Genomic DNA, 20067 nt, shown 5'->3' on the forward strand with positions numbered 1-20067 from the left:
TGCCTTTCTTATTTCCAGGATTGGACTTGTTTTAGAATATGGAAACGTACCATCATGCTCTATGTATTTTCTCCTTCTAGCTGTGTAAATTTCATAAGTCAAATGTGCCTGTATTTCATCATCTATAGATGTATAAAATAATAATAAATAAATACTGATGATATCTGTATGACCCAGCTGTTGAGGAAATAAAATTACTACCACTGTTAATAGTAAGACATTATCACAATGTTCACTATGACAGTTGCTTTCTTCTGCTAACCGTTCAGTCTGGCTTCCTACAACTTTCATATCTGTATTTTGGTTCTAGTGTGAGATGTGATTTAGTTTAATTTACCACCTTGAGCTTAGGCAAAGCCTTTCCCTGGAAGACACGGTGATAAAAATAGAGACATAGTCTCAGCCCCGACAAGGCCCTCATTCTAATGACAAGAGTGGCAATAGTCATGTGATTGGGATTGTATCACATACTGGTGGATGCTATGAAAAAAACAGTGCAGGGAAGAACAAAGATGAAGCTACCCTAAGACTGGTTGTCCAGAACAGTCTCCGAGATTATGACATTTGAGTTGTGAACTGTAGAGTGAAACTGTGAGAAACTTGTATTTTAGCTTTTCATTGAGTGAGAACTGTGTTTATTAAGGGCATTTTATGGAGTATGAACAGTTAATACAAGGGTTCCAAGTATCATGATGGGTCTAAGTAAGTTTGATGGTAGATCTGACCAGTGTGATTATGCCAGTATGAACTTTTTACATTAGTGATATTGAAGTTCATCTCAAAACTCCTTTTAAAAGCCAGAAAGGAAGGGCACTGGTATTGGATAAAATATTATATTGTATGAAACACAAAGCTATACTACCATGAGGTAAAACAATATTTGGAAAATCCAGGTGAGTCATCACCAGAATCAAACTCCATCTGCACTTTGTTTCCTCTTTAGTGTTACCTTGTGGCCATTGTCCTCGGGCTTCAGAAGCATACTGTGGAGGTGTCTATCCTAGTGAGCTGATAGCTACTTGCATTATGCAGTCCCAGGACCATGAGCTAAGATTATAGGTCAGTGTAGACTGTTGCCATTCTCAGGGGCAATCTGCTTCCTGGTTAATGCAAACCTTGCCTTTCTTTTTCTCTCTACCACCTCAGAGTCATACTAGCACTTTCTGCTTGAGAATAAGAGATAACCATAGGATGAGAGACAACAGTTGCTGAGAAGCCACTGTACTGACCTCATCCATCTGGAAGTTGTCACTCTAGGACTCTCTTGTATACTGTGTCATTAAAGAGCATGATGCTGCAGCTTTAGTTTTATATTCAGTGCATTTGATGAGTAAGAATATCACAAACCTTTCCAATATTTTAATTTTTTATATGTCCGTTTCCCTTATGAAATATGAATTCCACAGAGGTAGAAGTTATCTTATTTAGTCTTATGCACCCAAATATTCAGGGAACAAAAGAAAATTTGTGTTAATCTACTAGACTTTTCCAGTATGCATTTCATTTAATAGTCATAGATATTTATAGAGCAAGGTTTATCTTTTCATAGCTTAAACTTTACTTATTTAGTTCTGTGTGAATGTATGCCCCTGCATGAGCATGTGTGTGTGAATGTGAGTGCACTTGTGTGTGCCTATGTGGCATGGGTCAAATTCAGGTAGTCTTTCTCAGGACTGCTGCATTGTATTTTTGAGACAGGGACTCACTGTCTCTAGCCTGAAACTCATTGATTCACGTAACCTCCATAGCCAGAGTGTTCCAGGAATCTGTCGATGCCTATCTCATGGTTCTGGGATAAAAAGCACGTGGCACATGTCCAGTTTGTATATGAGATAAGGATGGTGGTTCTGGGTATTGAATTCAGATCTTCTTGTTTGCAAGGCAAGCACTTTATCAATTAGCTATCTCCCCAGCTCAAGAATTGTTATCTTTAGGTTGAAGTCAAGGAAAGCCAGAATTAAAACTACAAGTACAGTAAAGGATAGATCTATGAATGCATTCCCAAACTATCTAAAGATTAAACCTATATTACCAGAAAAAGCAATCTGAATATTTAGAAGTCACCAAAATCCATTCATAGGCCACCCTATCAGTCCAGCCTCAAATCCCCAAGCAGAACATTCTGCCTGCAATATAGTGTTACTGCTTCAGGGATTGATTGACAGGGTATATATAACAAATAGTTCTGGTCATTTTAAGATAAGAAAATTAATTTAATAGTACCTGTTTGTCTAATCAAAAGAAGCATTCAATATGATTGGACACTAATTTATTCCAAAGCAGTCAGACCACCATTAGTTAAAGTCTGGGACCCCAGGCAGCCCCACTGAAGCTTTACAGGAGAGGTATTTGCCAATGACAATCAGCCTATCCCTGCTGTTCAATTACGTTTTGATTTGTAATTCCCAACCCTCTAGCACAATTTTATTCAGTGAATTGTAGTCAACTCCATATGAAAAATTAAATGCCTGTGAAATAATATTTGAGTAATCAGAAGGGAAGTTAAATGCAAACTGTTCCCTATAGTTAGAGTATTAGATTTTATCCAGGAGTAATATGAAGCTGAGCTCTTGTAAAGAAATCTTTTCTATGGATTTGTCTAGCTTGGTACATGTGTGAGAAGGCATCATTCATGGCTTTTTACATTTGTGTGTGTGTGTGTTTATGAACATTACATCTATGGTGTTAGATGTAATGTTTGGTGGTTAGAATAGAGAATTGGATGCCCTGTAGCTGGAATTTTATGCTGTTGTGAGGCATCATCTGATGAACTGAATCCATGTTCTTTGGAAGAGTGGCACATACTCTTAACTGCTGAAATATATCTCCACTCTGAATTGTTACTGGTGACTGAATAACAAAGATTATATGCCTTTCCCAAAGCACCACAACTCTACTTTTCTGTTTTTACTACTGCACTTGAAGGCATGTATCTTTTCCATCTTTACAAAATGTAGGCATACTTAAAAAGACTAAAACGGATCAACTGGAAAAGGAGGAGACACGGTGTAGAAGATGGGTCAGTATCCGAATCAACTAGAGGATGTCATGTACTAAGCTAGAATAGGAAGTATCAAGCTTTGTGATAAAAAGGCTGCTCAGGATGTCTTATTAACACTGAGCAGAATAATCAACTGTGGAACATTTCTCTTTATATATTACGATGATGATGCAGTTATCATTCATTCTTTCTAATGAAGAGATCAAGATAATATCTAGTTCTGTAGTCGGTAAAGGGTGAGGCCAAAGTTCAAATTTTGTTGGAGCTGAGTTCAGAATGCATCCTAAATATTGTCCTCCCTCAGTGAGTGTGCAAAATATCGAAGGCATGAATAGTGATGCCTTCATGTACCCATGGCCACAGGATATCCAGGACTGAACACTTGGGCTAAAGTCATACAAGTGCTTATTTTATTCATGTGAATAAAATAATCTAAAATAAGGACATAAGTCTTTGCTAAAATATTAATTTTAGTGAAATATTCATTATAAATGGTTTTTTATTGTAAATGATTGTTCTGACAATGACAATTGGATAGCACAGAAAATAATATATGATTAAAAGTGGGCTGTTCTGAATCAATTAATTAGGTTCCATCATTTTGCAACTTTTAAAGGTAATACATTAGAGATAATCAGTTTTATTAGTCTACAAGATAAAATTTAATTAGCATTACTAAATTGAATTGTTAATTAAATTATTTGGCACAATTTTTTACTTAAACTTTTATGTACATTTATTATATAAAATGACTTGTAATGAAGCCACATTTTGCAAATTGCTATAACAGAAGAGGGCTAGATCCAAAATGTTTTCACGTTTATTTTCCTTGTTAAAGCCAGGGCAAAGATCACAACCTTAGATCTTTAAACTTACCAAAGAAGAGTTAAATGTACCATTACAGGTGTTTTTCCTCACCCACTGTTGCTATATTGGAGTCAAGTTGTAGGTTGTCAGATCTCTCTGTGTGTATCTTTCTGTTTCTGTCTCTTTGCCCCCTGCCCATCTCTGTATCTTTCTCCTTCCTATTCTGAATCATGGTTTCTCCTAAGAACACAGTTTTGGTACAATATCTTCAGGTTATTCACTCTTCTACTATGCGATGGGGAAATTAGGACTTAAGGATCTAGAAATGAAATTAAATCTTTGGAAATGATACATCCACAATCCATGTCAACACAAATCATTCTGGATTATCGCTCTACATTTTGTTTTTAATAATGCTTTAGACATCCTTGCACAAGGGTCATCATGGAGCCCACAGTGCTTTCTCTGGGTGCTTTGCTTTTACATTCTGAAAGTCTGTCTGTGGTACAAGCAAGGCAAACAGAGAGAAATAGCACAGAATGCTGCTAAGACAGAAAGTGGGGACACAAGTGTTGCCCTATAAAACATCATCTTGCTGCAAGGTTCTAATTTCCTGTCTTCTTTCTCTTAAGTCTCTAAATTCCTGAAGAAGTAATAATTTAGGCCATGGCAAATGCACCCTGAGATTGGAGTGGGAAGCACTCACGTAGGCTCCAAGAGCTCAACTGGGCTTCCACGGTTTTATCTCTGGGTCTTAGTCACATTGTATTTGAAAAATTATTCCTTTATTTTTCAAAGTATAAAATATTACATCATTGCCACAAACCCTCCTATAGATCCACCCTTGTTCTTTTTTAAATTTCTGACCTGGATATTTCCAAATAGATAAATACAACCAACCTGGTCTGTATAATGTTACTTGTATGTATGTTTCCAGGGAAGACCATTTGGTATTGGATAACTAACCTTTCTTCTTTGGGGAAAACTATTTCTCCTGATCTCAACATTCCTCAGCTGCCTTTGTTCTTTGTGAAGGGTTGGGTTGTGAGCCAGCTCCTCATGCAAGCTAACAATTTAACAAGTCAATTGGTGTAATCCTTGACATTTACATTGGAAGGGAGAACTGGAGTTCAACAGTTCTTAATTCCCTCAGGGATTAGATTCACACAGATCCTGGATGAGAAATCCCACTGACTGCAGGTTCAGACAGTATCTGCCAAGATGGATCTGACAACCTGCCCTTCTTTCATGACAGACCTCATCTAAAAGACTTGTTTAGGGACCCCATGATCTGACTTTAATTTCAAAGGTAGAGCCTTATCTGGAGACTGTTAGCAGAAAATTGGCACCTGCAATTTGGTTCACTACAGTTTAAAGTGGGAAGCAATCGAAGTTCTACTGATATGAATGAGCAGCTAGCTTCCTGCAGAGCCAGCTCTGGAAGGCTTCTTAGCAGTCCTGTCCTTTAGTCAGGATTCTTGGCCTGATGTGTTCCCCAAAGAAAGAATATGTAACTATGTGAGCCTCCCTCCAAACTCTGTGAGGTTCTCAAGGGTAGGCGCCACATGCATAGTCACTTCTGATTTCGCAGGAGAAAAAAGTAGGGAAAAAAATAAGCAACATTGCATAGTAAAGGAAAAGGGGTATATGCCACTAGACAAACTCACCTGTTTATCAAAAAAAAAAAAAAAAAAAAAAAAAAAAAAGAAAAAAAGAAAGAAAGAAAAAAGAATGTCCACAGAAAAATATAGCCCACAGAATAGCGCAGTGACCAGCACTCCTTGGTCTTGCCATGAGGACTAAAATTAAATCCTGAAGTAATTAACAGACATGTTTCTTCTTTTTCTTATTTGTATTCATCAAAATTTGTATTTAGCAAAGTCTCTTGGAATGTGTTAGGAGATAACTGTCCTTGTGTGCAAAAGTAACTAAGAATCTCTCCACTTACACCTTAATATGTCTCTTTGACTCTCCTACTCTTTAAACTGCTATTAAACTGTTTATCCAGCTAGCCAGTTATAGGCTAATTTGCCTTTTTAGGTCCCTAAGTTTCCTCCATGTAAATGAATGGTTAGTCTGTTCAGTTTGCAAAAAAAAAGTGCATATGTTTGATGAAAATAAATTTCATGCATCCTACACTATGTGGTGCTATTTTTATAACAATGGATATAAAGAACTCTGCAATAGCAAAATTCAACTGGTGAACCTTCAACCGTTGTAGGACCCACTTGGGACTCAACATTTCCTGGTGACATTTCCTGGACTGTATCATACCTGCTCCATGTATGTTACAGTGGCTAACTCAGGCACTTGAATGGAACTGTTGGTTCTACAGAGGCATCATTAAAAGTAGTTATTCATCTCTGTTCCATCCCACTTCCTGTAGCCTAAACTCTCAGGAACCTGTCCCTTGCAGATGCCTTTAGTGTTCTCAAGGTGTTTGGTAAAATGGATGCAAGAGGAAGTAACATACTGCCTCAGAGTACTCGAAGTTACTTGTTTCTGGGCTAGCCTTTCCATGCCCCTATGATGACTTATGGCCAACCTTAGTTCTCAAACCTTTTGATCTATATCACTCTTACAAAGACATTTAAAGCAGAGACAGCTGAAATTCTGCATAGCTGCACCCCAGCAGGAGAGTCCTTCAGACTCTTTCAAGAGTGACTTTAGTTTCCTCAATATCTTTTCCAACTCACCTAAGAAAAAAAGACACTTTTATTTCATCCTTTCAGAATCGCAAATTATAAAACTTTTTTTTTGATTTTGACAAATAGAACCTTTTACTTTTTTTTCACACCCTCAAAATAACTTTTTCACTATGATGGCAACTTGTCTAGCAATGAACAACATAAAAGGATTTTTTCTCTGGGCATAATCCACTGGTGACAGATATACAGCATTGCTTTCTAAAACTACTGATGTAAATTCTTCATTCTTGTGGGGGGAGGGGGCTGAAGGCTCTCTGTTTTGTTTGGAGGTAAATTATCTTATTTATCATGTCTGTATAAATACCACCAAGATGAATAATGCAAGCTATTGGAATAATCAAAGTAAAAAATGTGGACTTGTCCTTAAAGGGACAGGTTTAGCATCCTGCTTGAATAAATTAAAAGAGAGGTTGTATCCCTCCCCTTGAGTAAGATAATAAAGCATCCCCTGGGACAGGTTCACTATCATCTCACCCAAGGATTCTGAAGTTCTTAAAGAAATTCAGTTAGACTTTTATCACTGTTTTGATACAATTTTCACATTAGCAACTTAGGGAGGAAAGTTTTCTTTTGTCCATACTTTCCAGGTTCAGTTTATAATGGTGGGAACAGATGGGGGCAGGGGTGTGAGGCAGCTGGTCACACTGTATCTCCCACAGTCAGTTTAGAGAGAGAGAGAGAGAGAGAGAGAGAGAGAGAGAGAGAGAGAGAGAGAAAAAGAGGAGCAAAAAGAAAAGAAGAGACGGTAGAGGTGGCGGCGGAGACAGAGGGAGGAGGAAAAGGTGAGGTTATTCCTCAGCTGGCTTTCTTTTTCTATTCAATCTAGCACAAGCCATTGGGGTGGTGCTGTCAACATTTAGGGTGGCTCTTCCTACCTCAATTAACATAATCTAGAAACTCCTTCCAAAGCATGTGCAGAATTTGTCTCCAAGGTGATTCTAGATCCTGAGAAGTTAGAAATAAATACTAGTTATCACACTCAGCATTAAATGTAATCATGCAGAGGAAAGCAAAACGCAGACACATTTAGATCTACAGTTTGATTGAAAGGCAGCATGGAGTATAAAGAGGGACAGTGGCTTATAAAATTTGGGGATCAGAAAAATGTGGTTGCCGACTCAGAGGATAAACTAAGCTATGCAAATAATATGATCTGCTTCTGGATTGTTTTCTTAGCCGGTTAAATGGAAATAAGAATTAATTGTGAGAAATGATAGTTTTTAATTGGCTTTGATGTCATGAAATTTTACAGTATGTAGCTCAAGGTTTCAGTCAGCAGTTCAGTGATGTCAAAGAGGTAATTCTGTGTGTCTGTTTTTATTAGGCTTTCTCCCTTGGTACAAGATGGCTGTGGCACTAGACATCTTGGCCTTCATTCAGCTAGTGAAACAGAGTAAATATGTCAGAATACTCTCAGTATTCCATGAAAGACAACTCTGCTTCTTATGCCATAGTCATCCGAGTTTCTCTTGTCTCTCATTGGCTAGAACTTGCTACATGTCACTATCTAGACAAATCACTAGGAAAAGGAGCAACAGCTTCATCCCAAAGTATGGTCCCTAGGATAATCCTGAGAAGCTTAACAAAATACAGATAGATAACCTTATCCCAAGAATCTCTTCTTTGGTAATTTTGGCTTAATTATATTAATTTATATTATATTTTTGGTGATGTTCTTTCTATCAAAACTTAATTAAGAGAAGTTAGGCTGAAATCCTAGATTTGTGTCAACACTGTTAGTAATAACTAATCTTTTTGATTGGTTTAAAAAATAATGTTGGCCCAAGACTTTTAGAAATTAATTCATGAAGAGTTTCTTATGTATAGAGCCATGCTAATATGGTGATGACTTTAAGTGAAATGTGAAATAATCCTAAATTCTGCAAAGAATACCTGATAATATTGATCCCACAAGATCTTCTGCCCTTGTGCCCTTCTAGTTTTGTGAGGCAAACTCTTTTAGAGAAAAAGAGCTAAGTACAGAGGAGGTGGTACTTGCAGCTAGAAAACAAGAACAAGAAGCCAGCCTTGTAAATACTCAACACTCAAATGGTCAAGGTGGTCATTTTCCACTTTTGAAGCCAGACACTTTATTGTACTTTATCGAGCCTTATTCATTGGAGTGTGACATTTCCCTAGTCTAGCTGGCAGAAGCAAGCATAATTTCTCTCCTTGTACAGCATCAAAGACTATCACCTTCTAGTCTAGGGGTCTTTCCTAAATTTGGAGTATTTCTTCAAGTTCCTTTATTAGCATTCTACTTAATATTTGAGCTGTGTTCTCGGTGTAGGACTTCAGTGTTGTAGTTCTCTTCCCATTTTTCTCCAAGCAAGCTCTACTTGCCCTGCCTTTCAAAGCTCGCTACTTGATATTCTCAGATCCAGGTTCACATTCTTGCCCTCCTGAGATGGGCAGCTATAGCGACTGTGCATATCCTACGCAGTGTTAAAGCACTCGTACTTGAAAACCACTTCTCATATATAATAGTTTGATTTGTTCTTTCCTTCAGCTGAGCTGATGTACACATATTTTGTTACTCTACCTTGGTTGATGTCATTTCATTTTTCACCTGAGTATTTTCTTTTCTGTAAGTCCTTAATTTTTTTCAATGTTTCTTTAAAGTTTTGCCTGATAAATGTGATTTCTAGGTAGAAGTGTATTTGGGTTCTTTTATCTATTTCTCTTAGGTAAGTCCTATTTTCCTTTGTCTTCCTCTTTTTAGTAATTTATTATTATGCACTAAAATTGTGCCAGCCATTTATAGAAGTAGAAATTTCATCTGAAGGGTTTATTTTCATGACAACAGGCAGTTAATTTTTCCTGAATCAAAAATCTAAATTCTGCTTCCTCTTTCAACTCTTTTACATGGAAAACCAGTAACAGTGTGTTGAGTCTCCTCTAGGTTAGCAATGAGCCTTAGCTGTGGGAGGTGACAAAATGAAATGTGCTGGAGACTATGGGATGTGGCTATTAGTGTGAACTGTGGAATCAAACAGAGCTTGATTCAGTCCACATTCTAGTACCATTCAGATATTGTGCCACTGCAATACAATCACACATTTAAGTGTCCAACTTCAAACTAGCAAGGAAGTATTCAGGAGATAAAGTAAAGTAGTAAACATAAAGTACTTGTCAGGAAACCTTAAACATGCTGAATTATTAATAAGCTCAGGCTTTCCTCTCTTTGATATAAAAACAATTTCAAGAAATACAACACATCATAAAACTGAATTGATATTGCAGCTAAATGGAATAATAGAGCTGTTAGAAATTATAGAATTCAGAGATGAGGAAAGATCCCTTGAATTAAAACTGGTGCTTGGCTTTTAAGTTAGATACAATTATTTGCAGGAAATTAAATTGATGGTAAAATTTATGTACTTAAAGCAATACTCCACAGAATTGTTTTTATAGTAAAAGCTTTGGATCATTACAGACAAATAGTAAAATTTAGATCACTTATTCATCCTTTGAGCAGATAAATTTGTATAAGGAAGATCTTTGTCATTACTAGAATACTGTGACACACAAAGAAACACAAATCAGAATTTTAGCAGAATTTCAGTTTATCAGACCTTCAATGTGCACAGTTGTACTGCCCTTTATGCCTATACAGCAGGAACGACCAGCTCTTCTGGTCACTTAATGTTCATCAGGAGGTGGTCACCTCATTTGAATGGAAGGGCCTTCACGGAGATCTAGTGTTCAGAAGAGCAGTGGATGAAAATTTTGGTTTAATTAAATCTTTGTTTTTTTATACAAATAAAAGAATTAATGTATTGACTTGGAATGTATGACTGACCCAAGCTGACTTAGTGATCAGATCCCTGATCAGCTGTGCTTGTTTGAGTTAAATGTCTCTAGGGTACAGGTTTTGAGAATAGGGTACTGTCAATATGGATTAAAGAAGGCAACCACAGAAAGGTCAGCCTGAAGCTATGTCTGCCCTCATCCAGGTCTGAGAGAACAAGACCCTAGGGTGTGATGTTGGCAGCAGACCTGGAGAAAATGAATTAGTAGAAGGCAACTTCTGACACCATTGCAAAAAAGAATTCCCTGTGGCCTTCCTACCCTCTGTCTTTTTCACCCCTCCCTTTCCTTCAGCAAATGTCCATTGCTGCCCTCTAAGTTCTAGGTTCCATTCTTTCCTCAAGTTACATCAGGGACTGTGTGTGCTAGTCATGGAACACAGAAAATAACAAACAAGAACATACAGCGTATAAAGGTTGCTAGATGACCATCACATAAAAGAAGAAACATGCATTTGGACAAGGGAAGGTGCACGGATCCAGATAGTGGAAATTGGAATTTTATATATGGTAGCGACAGAATGTCCCATTGATACTTTGAGTTGATCCTTTGAGTCAAGGGCCAAAATTGTTGAAAGACTCATTTGTGATGGTATCTGAGGGGCCTTGAAATCTTGCTTGGAGATTCTAGAAGGGGAGTGCACATAGACTGGCTTTTCTCTACTCAGGGAAGGTCCTCCTCTTGGGGGTGCACATGGACTGGTGAGGACAGAAGATGACACCTGCCTAACCAATCAGATAAGCTGAATCAACCCTAACAAGAATGGGATGACAGATGTTGCAGCCAGATCATACTTGTCTGCCATGTGGTGGCATGAGTGAGGGAAAGATGCCATACCCCCACCTGAAGCCACCTATTGCAGGTAGGAGAACCTGTGCATCTATGTGCCCCTCAGATACCATCACAAATGAGTCTTTCAACAATTTTGGCCCTTGACTCAAAGGATCAACTCAAAGTCTCAATGGGACATTCTGTTGCTACCATATATAAAATTCTAACTGAGCCCTGAGATTATGGGGGCAGGAGAGTTGCACTGCCCCTTGACTCCTCCCGCACGCAGAAGAAAGAAGGCCTTGTACTTTGTCTGGGCATGACAACAGAGCTGTCCCTGCTGGCATGGGTGAGCCAGCCCCAAGGACATGAGAACAGGAGAACTGGGCATTACCATCTGGGACATTAGGCAAGCTAGCTGGGTCAATGCTAGGGAGCTCTCCCTGGTGATGTGTGTACAAGAGAGCAGGCAAGCTCAGCTACTTCTCTGGCACAGATCCAGGGTTTTGAATTGGTCCACTCCAACATCTACCCTATCTACAAACTGCTGGAACACATGAAGGGGCCAGTCCTACAGAAACAAAGCTATAGGATCTCCATGACGCAAGGAAACAACAGGATATCTAAGAGGTGTCCTGGTGAGGATCCAGTACTGATAGTGTAGCAGAAGCCTGAGGCCTTGAACCAGACCAATGATTTATTGCAATCAACATTAGCAAGTAAAGAAGTACGTACAAAAGGGTATACTATGGGGCACACTGTGGTACATTACAACTTCTACAATGAGGTTTTCTTTTCTTTTTCTGTGGGGTTCAAGGGTAGAGGGTGGATATGAGGCACAGGAAGATGTTTTAGATTGGGGTACATGACATAAATTTACAAGAATTAATAAGAAGTTAAATTTTAAAATGTAGGTCTAATATGAATCTCCATTGTTTCAGACTGACTCTTCTTGATGTATAAACTTTGAGAGTGCTTAAGATATATTTTATTTGCAAAGGCTTTAAAAATGCACTTGTAATAGAGTTTTAAAACATATATCTCTGGGGGCAGTCTAGGCAGAAAAACTAGCATTGCAAAGGCTAGAACACAATGCTGCTCACGGGCTTGAACAGCAGCAGCCCATGATGCTGTTCAATGTTGTGTAGAGGTTCTGTGTATGAGCCCATGATGTGTAGATGTTCTGTGTATGAGCCCATGATGTGTAGAGGTTCTGTGTATGAGAACAGTAGAGGGGTTGGTGATTTCAAATACAGTAGAAGGAGATTTCAAATACAGTAGAGAAGATTTATAAACAGTTCTAAGGGCTTTGATCCTTATTTTATTGATAATGGGAGATAAGAGAGAAGTTCCCACAAAGAAAATAAATTTGCTGAAAGTGTGTGTGGTGAGTGTGTGTGTGTGGTGTGTGTGTGTGCAAGCGAGCACATGTGATTTTGAGATAAAGATGCCTCAGAGGTTAGCAAATCTGTAGGTAATTGTAAATATGTTTCAGAATTTATTACTTCTGTCATCTGTCTGTCTGTCTGTCTGTCTGTCTATCCATCTTTCCATCCATCCCATTTCATCCACCAATCCATCTATTCATTGCAGAGTCCCAAAACAAAAGAGCAAATGTACAGGAAAGTAGCAGTTTTGTTTAAAGAACAAACAGACCAAAAGCAGTCTCCAAGGATAAAGTTGGAAGGAGTCCATCAAGAATAGACTGGTTGTTTTGCATAATGTCATTATGTTAGGAAAAAGACTGACAAAAAGCAGAAAGCCTATCACCCTGGCCATAGGCACTCGTATTAATGACAGATTTTAGTTTAATGGATCAAATGATATTGGTACTTAAAGCTTACAAAAAATAAGCATTTGAAACATTTCTGAGTATGCTCCCCTCTATTCTGGCTTTGTTTGAGAGTCAAATAAAACATGTTGTGTTGCTGTTGTTCAGTAGCAATTCTGTTTGTGAAGCAGCTAAGGTTCAAAGAGGCTGCTTATACCTTCCATAGTCATTCATGTGGTGGGTAATGTCCAATAGCGTTGATGCAAAACACAGTTTGTCCATCTCATCCGAAATTAAGTTTCCAAAGAGGCCTTGCATGCAATATCACAGAACACTTCCATCTTATACAAAGAATTGAGACCTAGAAACCCGCATGCCTTAATATGGACAGCAGTTCCTTGGGAGCTAAGCAGGGTTGTGAGTTAGAGAATGATGATTACCTTCTTTTTCCCCTTTCATTCACTTTTTTAATTAATTATTTTATTTATTTACATTCCAAATCCCTCCTCTAAATCCTCCCTCACAGAGTTCTCAAGCCTCCCCCCTCCTCTTCACCTCTGAGAGGGCGTTTCCCACCCCTGGGTATTCCCCCACCATATGTGTAGCAGAGGGCTACCTTGTCTGGCCTCAATGAGAAAGGGTGCACCTAATCTTGTAGAAACATGACTATTCCTCTCCTAATAAGTACCTTGCTCAGCTTTGTGGAGTAGAGCCAAAGAAATTGAAGCTCAGAAAAAGATAAATATCTTGGTCAGAGTATGGCAACCAGAAAATAACTGGATCAGACCTCAGACTCAAGTGTATATGACCATGTAACATTTCTGGTTTGCCCTTTATTACCCTGACTCTCAGTGCCAAACGTCTACTCCTGGAGTTGACTATATATGTGCTGAGAGCTTTCCTTGTTTTCCATTGGAGGGTGAGTCTGCATGAATTCTAACATGAAGAGTCTTTCATTTTAATATAGCAACAGCTGTATTCAAACAGTTGAGGAAGGCTGGGTATAACAGGGGTGTGGTCCCACCATGTAATAGATCAATTATCACACAAGCGTGCTTTTCTTGGTTTGATTTGTTTAGAGACAGGGTCTTTCAATGTAGCCATGGATGTCCTAGAAATTGCTATGTAGACTCATTGGCCTCAAATGCACATAGATTTGCCTGCCTCAGTCTCCCAAGTCTGGGATTAAAGGCAACGCACAGCTTCACAAAGCTTCCTGCTCTTTGAAATAGCACATCACAGTTTCAAGTCTCTGTAAATAATCTTGCTCCATGTAACAGTGCTGGAAGTCAGAGACAAAGGTTCTACCATTTTCAACATGTGGCTCCTAAGGTTTCTAAACAGTGGCCTTGAATGAGCAGGTGAACACAGCATTGAGGAACCATGAGACATGTTTGTAGGCTGTATTAGAATATCATTCCTTATATCAGTCAGGCAGATTTATGTACTTACAAGTACTCAAGACAAACTATGGGAACCCAGAAAAGTAGCTGGGAAGCTTTGTTTCTGCTGAGGGGTCTCTGAGTTCTGTGTTCAGTGTCAGTACTGGCAGAATCACTGGGTTTTAGTTTACCGTGCTTACAGCAATTTGAGGTTTCCAACTTTACTTTCTTAAACTTACATAACATTGGTGAGAAAATTCAAGTTTTAGGGTCTATTGAGTATGGCTTCAATATCTTATAATTGTATTGTCTCAAGATAAAAAAAATACCTTTAAGATATAGAAAATACTTATTCCCAACTTGTTTCCTGACTCCACGCTGATACTTTTATGGTTTTTTTTGAATTTGCAATATAATAATATAATTACCATTCTATCTTCCATTTCCTTCATTTAATACCCATCTCTTACTATCTCTCAGATTCATGGTATTTGCTGTTAAATATGTGTGGATTCAGAAATACATAACCCACCTGATCTACATAATGTTGCTTCAGTGTATATGCTTCTAGACATGAGTACTTGGTATTAGATAATGAATTAATGTGAGCTTCCCTGGGGAAGACTCTTTCCTGCTCTAAGCATTCCTTTGTTGTCTATACTTTTCAGTCTAGGGTTGTTCCTTTTAATTTGGAGAATCCATCTTTCTTGTCTACTACATTTTCCTAGTTTTATTTGTTTGTTTGTTTGTTTGTTTGTTTGTTCTCACAGTCCAGTCATTGCCCCCTCCTGGTCAGCCTTCCCACAATTCCTCATCCCATTCCTCCTCCCACTGTCTTCAAGAGGATGTCCCACCTCCAACCTGGCTCCACCAGGTCTTCCCACTCCCTGGAGCCTCAAGTCTCTCCAGGGTTAGGCATGTCTCCTCCTACTGAGGCCAGACCAGGCAGTGTTCTGCTGTATATATGTCAGGGGCCTTGGACCACCTCCTGTATGCTGCCTGGTTGGTAGCTCAGTGTCTGAGAGATCACAGGGGTCCAGGTCAGTTGAGACTGTTGGTCTTCCTATGGGGTCACCCTCTTTCTCAGCTTCTTCCAGCCTTTCCCTAATTCAACCACAGGAGTCCCTGACTTCAGTGGGATGATTAGGTGTAAGTATCTGCATTTGTCTCAGTCAGCTGATTGTTGGGCTTCTTGGGGGACAGCCATGCTAGGCTCCTATCTGTAAACACACCATAGCATCAGTAATAGTGTCAGGCCTTGGACCCTCCTTTTGAGATGGATCTCAAGTTGGGCTGGTCACTGGACTGCCTTTCACTCAGTCTCTTCTCCATTTCTGTCCCTACAGTTCTTCAGCAAACTGGCTGGATATAAAATTAACTAAAAAAAAAAATCAGTATTCTATTTCATTTTAACAGTGATATCATCCTACAATTTTAATGATAGTATTGAATAAAAACATATATTTTAAGAGTTTTGTATGCTATAGCAGTATGAATTTGTACTTTATTATTTTCACCCTATAAAGCAGAAAACAGGGTCTTGGAAGATTTAAGAAATAAAGCAATATGTTGCCAAGTAGGAATAGTAAGTCATGTATCTCCAAAGCCTGTAATCATAGCTGTAGCTGTGTGGGTTTTTTTTATTTTAATATTCTAGTTTTCTCTGCCAGGCTTTATTTCTACAAACCAGAAACCCTGTCTTCCTAAGCAGAGATAGCGTTATGGTTAACACCTAGTAGGCATTCAATAATCTTGTGTTGAATGAAAAAAATAATAAGATTTTCAACCACTCAGTTTCAGGCTACAGACTCCTAGAGTAGTCATGACACTAGCACAGTGCCTCTCGATCTTCCGATTATGCTATGACCCTGTTATATGGTTCCTCATGATGTGGTGATCCCCAACAATAAAGTTAGTTTTGTTGCTATTTCATAACTGTAATTTTGCTACTGTTATGAATTGTAATATGAATATCTGATATGCAATCCTAGAAGAGGTTGGGACGCACGGGTTCAGAGTTGCTCTTTAGCATTTTGAACCACAAGTATAATATGAGCTTCACACAATTAGTATGAACTATAAACTTGTCCTTCTAGTAAAAGATTTTAAGAATCAAAACTATAGTCAGTAGTAAAGAACACAAGGCCCTGGGTTAAATCTTCAGGAGAAGGAGGAGGAGGAGGAAGAGAAAGAGGAAAAGAGGAAGAAGGGAAGAAAGAAAAAAGACAGAAAAAGCTCTTAGAAACATTTTTGACTACATACATACAGACTTCACAAGAACCAAGTATTTACAAAGGGCTTTCAATAGAAAGTGCACCCTATTATATATCCCCCCAAATATTTAATATACCACTTAGGACATAAGACAATCCTTGAATAATCATATGCTTTTGTTGTCAATGGAAGCCTTAATACAGAAGGGATGTTCACTGAGACTGTTTATAGCTCTTTTTGTTTTCTACTTTATTTCTTTTAAGCCTCCAAAGATTAGAAATGGACACAAGGTATTAATCAGAAATTAAATGGTATCTGTCCGAGTTAAATAATACATGATCCTTAAACTAACCCCATTGCACTAGCTGGTTTTCAAAACATCAAAAATCCTTAGAATTGACATGACAAACATTTCAGTATTAATGTTCATTTTCATTAGAGACCTGTTTGCTCCGGACAGCTTCCTATGTTAAATTCTAAGAAGAAATTGAGCATCCTTGGAGTTACTCCAGTTGTGGTGAGACAGCCACTAGGCAAGAATTGCCACTTTCCTTCTACAGACAAATTACTGTCCAGAAAAGGACACACTTGCAGAATAGTCGACTGATTATATCTGCCTAGACAGAGTAATCAGCCCTTAATAATTCTGCAGCACTAAGGTCTGTCAGATGATCCTGGGCCAGAAGGCAGAAGAACAGATGCTCCAACGTTTTGAAGTAGAGCGAGTGTCCAGGTGGTCAGAGGTCTCTATAAATTGGCTAAGTTTTAGAAGCTATGCTTTGTGCTTCCCACAATTATAGTCAACTCAGTCATTCTGGATTTCTGACGGGGTTGAAAACTTATAGCTATTTACCTTGAGAGAAAAGATCTGAGTGTATGGTCGTCAGCTGACATTCATCCTAAAGCCAGGTTCAGAACTAAATGTTTTAGTTAGGAGAGATGACAGAGGTGCTGGTAGGTCAACAAAAGGATGGACTGGGTATTAGGACTATCTTGTACCTCACTGGTACAAATTGGCATAATTATGCTCTAATTGTATTTTGAGAGAAAAGTTTCCTTTTAACAGGAAGGGTGATGTGTAGGAGGAGCTAAGGTGGGAGGAGTACTGAGAGGAAGAAAAGGAGTAAGAAGAGGAGAAGAAGAAGGAGAGGAGAAGCTAGGTGATGAAAGAGAGATAGAGGGGGGAGACAGGGAAGCAGATGTTCATGAATCTCCACCAGTCAAATATAGTAGATATATCTAGGTTGGGTAGTGGGTTACACCTCTGATTGAACAATACCAAACTTATAAAGCCTATGATTAACATTTTTTTTAAAAAACTATATAAATGCAAAAAGGAAAAGGGGGCATGGGATAGGGGTTTTCTAAGGGGGGGAATGGGGAAAGGGGATGGCATCTGAAGTGTAAATGAAAGATCTAATAAAAAAATATATAATAAAAAAAAAGAAAAAAGAAAAGGAAACCTCTTACAAAAAAAAAAAAAAAAAAAAAAAAAAAAAGACTTGGCCTCATGCCTGGTAATTCACAAACAGCAGGAATAGTGTAGTATTCCCAGTTTGTTTGGTGGCACCTTTTAATTCATGGTACTAATGCTATAAGTTTCATTTACTTGCTCGTACATATGTTCATTAAGTACTTTCTCATTGCTTATTATTCACTTGCTAAGAATGAATGTAAGCCTAAATGAGATTCTCCTTATTCCTATTCTTGGGACATTGGTATTTGAATGACAGATGCAAAGGGAAATGTTTGTTAGAGCATGATGTAGTACACTGTATATGTCAAGAGACCCTGAGTCACTGGGGTAGGGAGGTGCTAGAGAAGGGGATACTGGTTAAGCATTGAAGAAATCCTGAACATAGTTTCTTTTTCTTAGCTGTGAACTTCTAGATTTTAGCAATCATGCTACATTCAACTCTGCATCTGCCAAAACACTAAAATAATTTTTACAGATTTTGACTCATAATATTCAGAGGATTGAAAAGTGCTTTGTCTTTGCATAAACTATCCTTTCTGGGCTCATTGATATGATGATGATGATGATGATAATATTGTGACCGATGCAGACTCAGACACAGCTAGAATTTTTACCATGGCTCAGCAAAGCAACCTGGACAATAATGTTAGTTGGTGTAGCTCACATGGATATAAATATCATGAGTTCCAGCCTCAAATATCCTGCAGCATCTGGTTTTTTTTTTTTTTAACCCCTCTCTCACCTTTTCAGATCTATGCTGGATTAAACTGAGATTTAGACAAAATCCTTCATCTTGCTAGTGGAAATAAAGTGTCTGTTTCCTTTAAGATGACTGACATGTTGACAGCCAGCTATTCTTACTGTAATTCATAAGCAGTCCTCCAGCAAGAAAGTTAGAATCCACAGTAAACTCATGGGACCCCATTCCCACAGCATCTGTCTTGTTTGTTTACCAGCAGCAAAGTGCTGACTGGGAAAAACAAGTCTCCACAGACAAAAGCAGTCCTGGCTCAGCTTTGGAGGAACCATCAATTGTAATCTGTGAAGACCCAGCATGGCTGGAACCCCTTAGAGTATTTTCTATGTTTGGACCTGTGGTGGCGGCATTGAGCAATGTTGTTAGTGCAGGGAAGTGATAACTGGCATTGTGGGCATGACACACATGTGTGCTCCAGACCTGCAGCAAGAGTGCAGATAGAATGGATTTCTGGCTTTAATGCATCTTTTGCTGAGACCATAAAGATGCAGCCTTACTACCCTGTCCCTATACATGATTTGTAGTTACTCTTTGCAGACTCCCATATCTGTTGTGAGGAGTGAACTCCAGGGCAAGAAGGTTGTCATTGTCTTCCTCATTTCTGGAGGAAGCCAGAGGTTCTCCAGGAAAGCCAGGGTTCTAGGGAAAAGTTGCAGAATTTACCTGAGCATCCTCCCTGCTGTGAGAGTCCATGCTTATCCTGGTTTACATTCTGGCGTTGTGATGAAACACTCTAACCAAAAAGCCCTTGGGGGAGGAACAGGATTCATGTTGCTTACACTTTCAGGTAACAGTCTACCACCGAGAACAGTCAGGCACGAATCTGAAGCAGAAGCCAATAGAAGAAAGTTACGTGCTAGCACACTCAGTGGATCATTCTCAGGATCCTGTTAGGTAGCTTCCTTATAAATTCTAGGACTACATGCCTAGGAATAATACTGCCTATATTAATTAATAATCAAGGTAGTCCCAATATGATTTGGGCATTCTCTGAATTGAGACCCTCTTCTCTAGTGACTGACTCAAATCTGTATCAAGTTGACAATTAATGCCTACTAGGTCACTTGTGATCACAGACAGTTTGACTCTTCTAAGGCTTTAAAAAAACGTATTAGTCTCATCACTTTATTTTAGAAATCAACAAGTGTTTGCACATAGTTTATCCTGATGCTAGAAATTCCCCATTGAATTTAAAGTGGATGTGAATCATCACCATCACAACCACCACCATCATCAGCATCGACATTGTCATCATCATCCTCATGATCAAAACAGGGTCTTACTATGTTGCCTTGGCTGTCCTGAAACTCACTGTGGAAACCAGACAGGCCTTAAACACACATATTCCCCTGAATTTACCTACTGAGTG

At 38.7% G+C, this 20067-nt stretch overlaps 1 protein-coding gene across 2 annotated transcripts in view; it reads left to right on the forward strand.

The window, feature by feature from the left end:
- The window catches only part of Nell1 (neural EGFL like 1), an 823979-nt gene that overhangs the window by 766130 nt on the left and 37782 nt on the right, over positions 1–20067 (forward strand). The gene's annotated exons all lie outside the window — the stretch shown is intronic.

The sequence above is a fragment of the Arvicanthis niloticus genome, chromosome 1, assembly GCF_011762505.2.
Source record: "Arvicanthis niloticus isolate mArvNil1 chromosome 1, mArvNil1.pat.X, whole genome shotgun sequence".
Lineage (NCBI taxonomy): Eukaryota > Metazoa > Chordata > Mammalia > Rodentia > Muridae > Arvicanthis > Arvicanthis niloticus.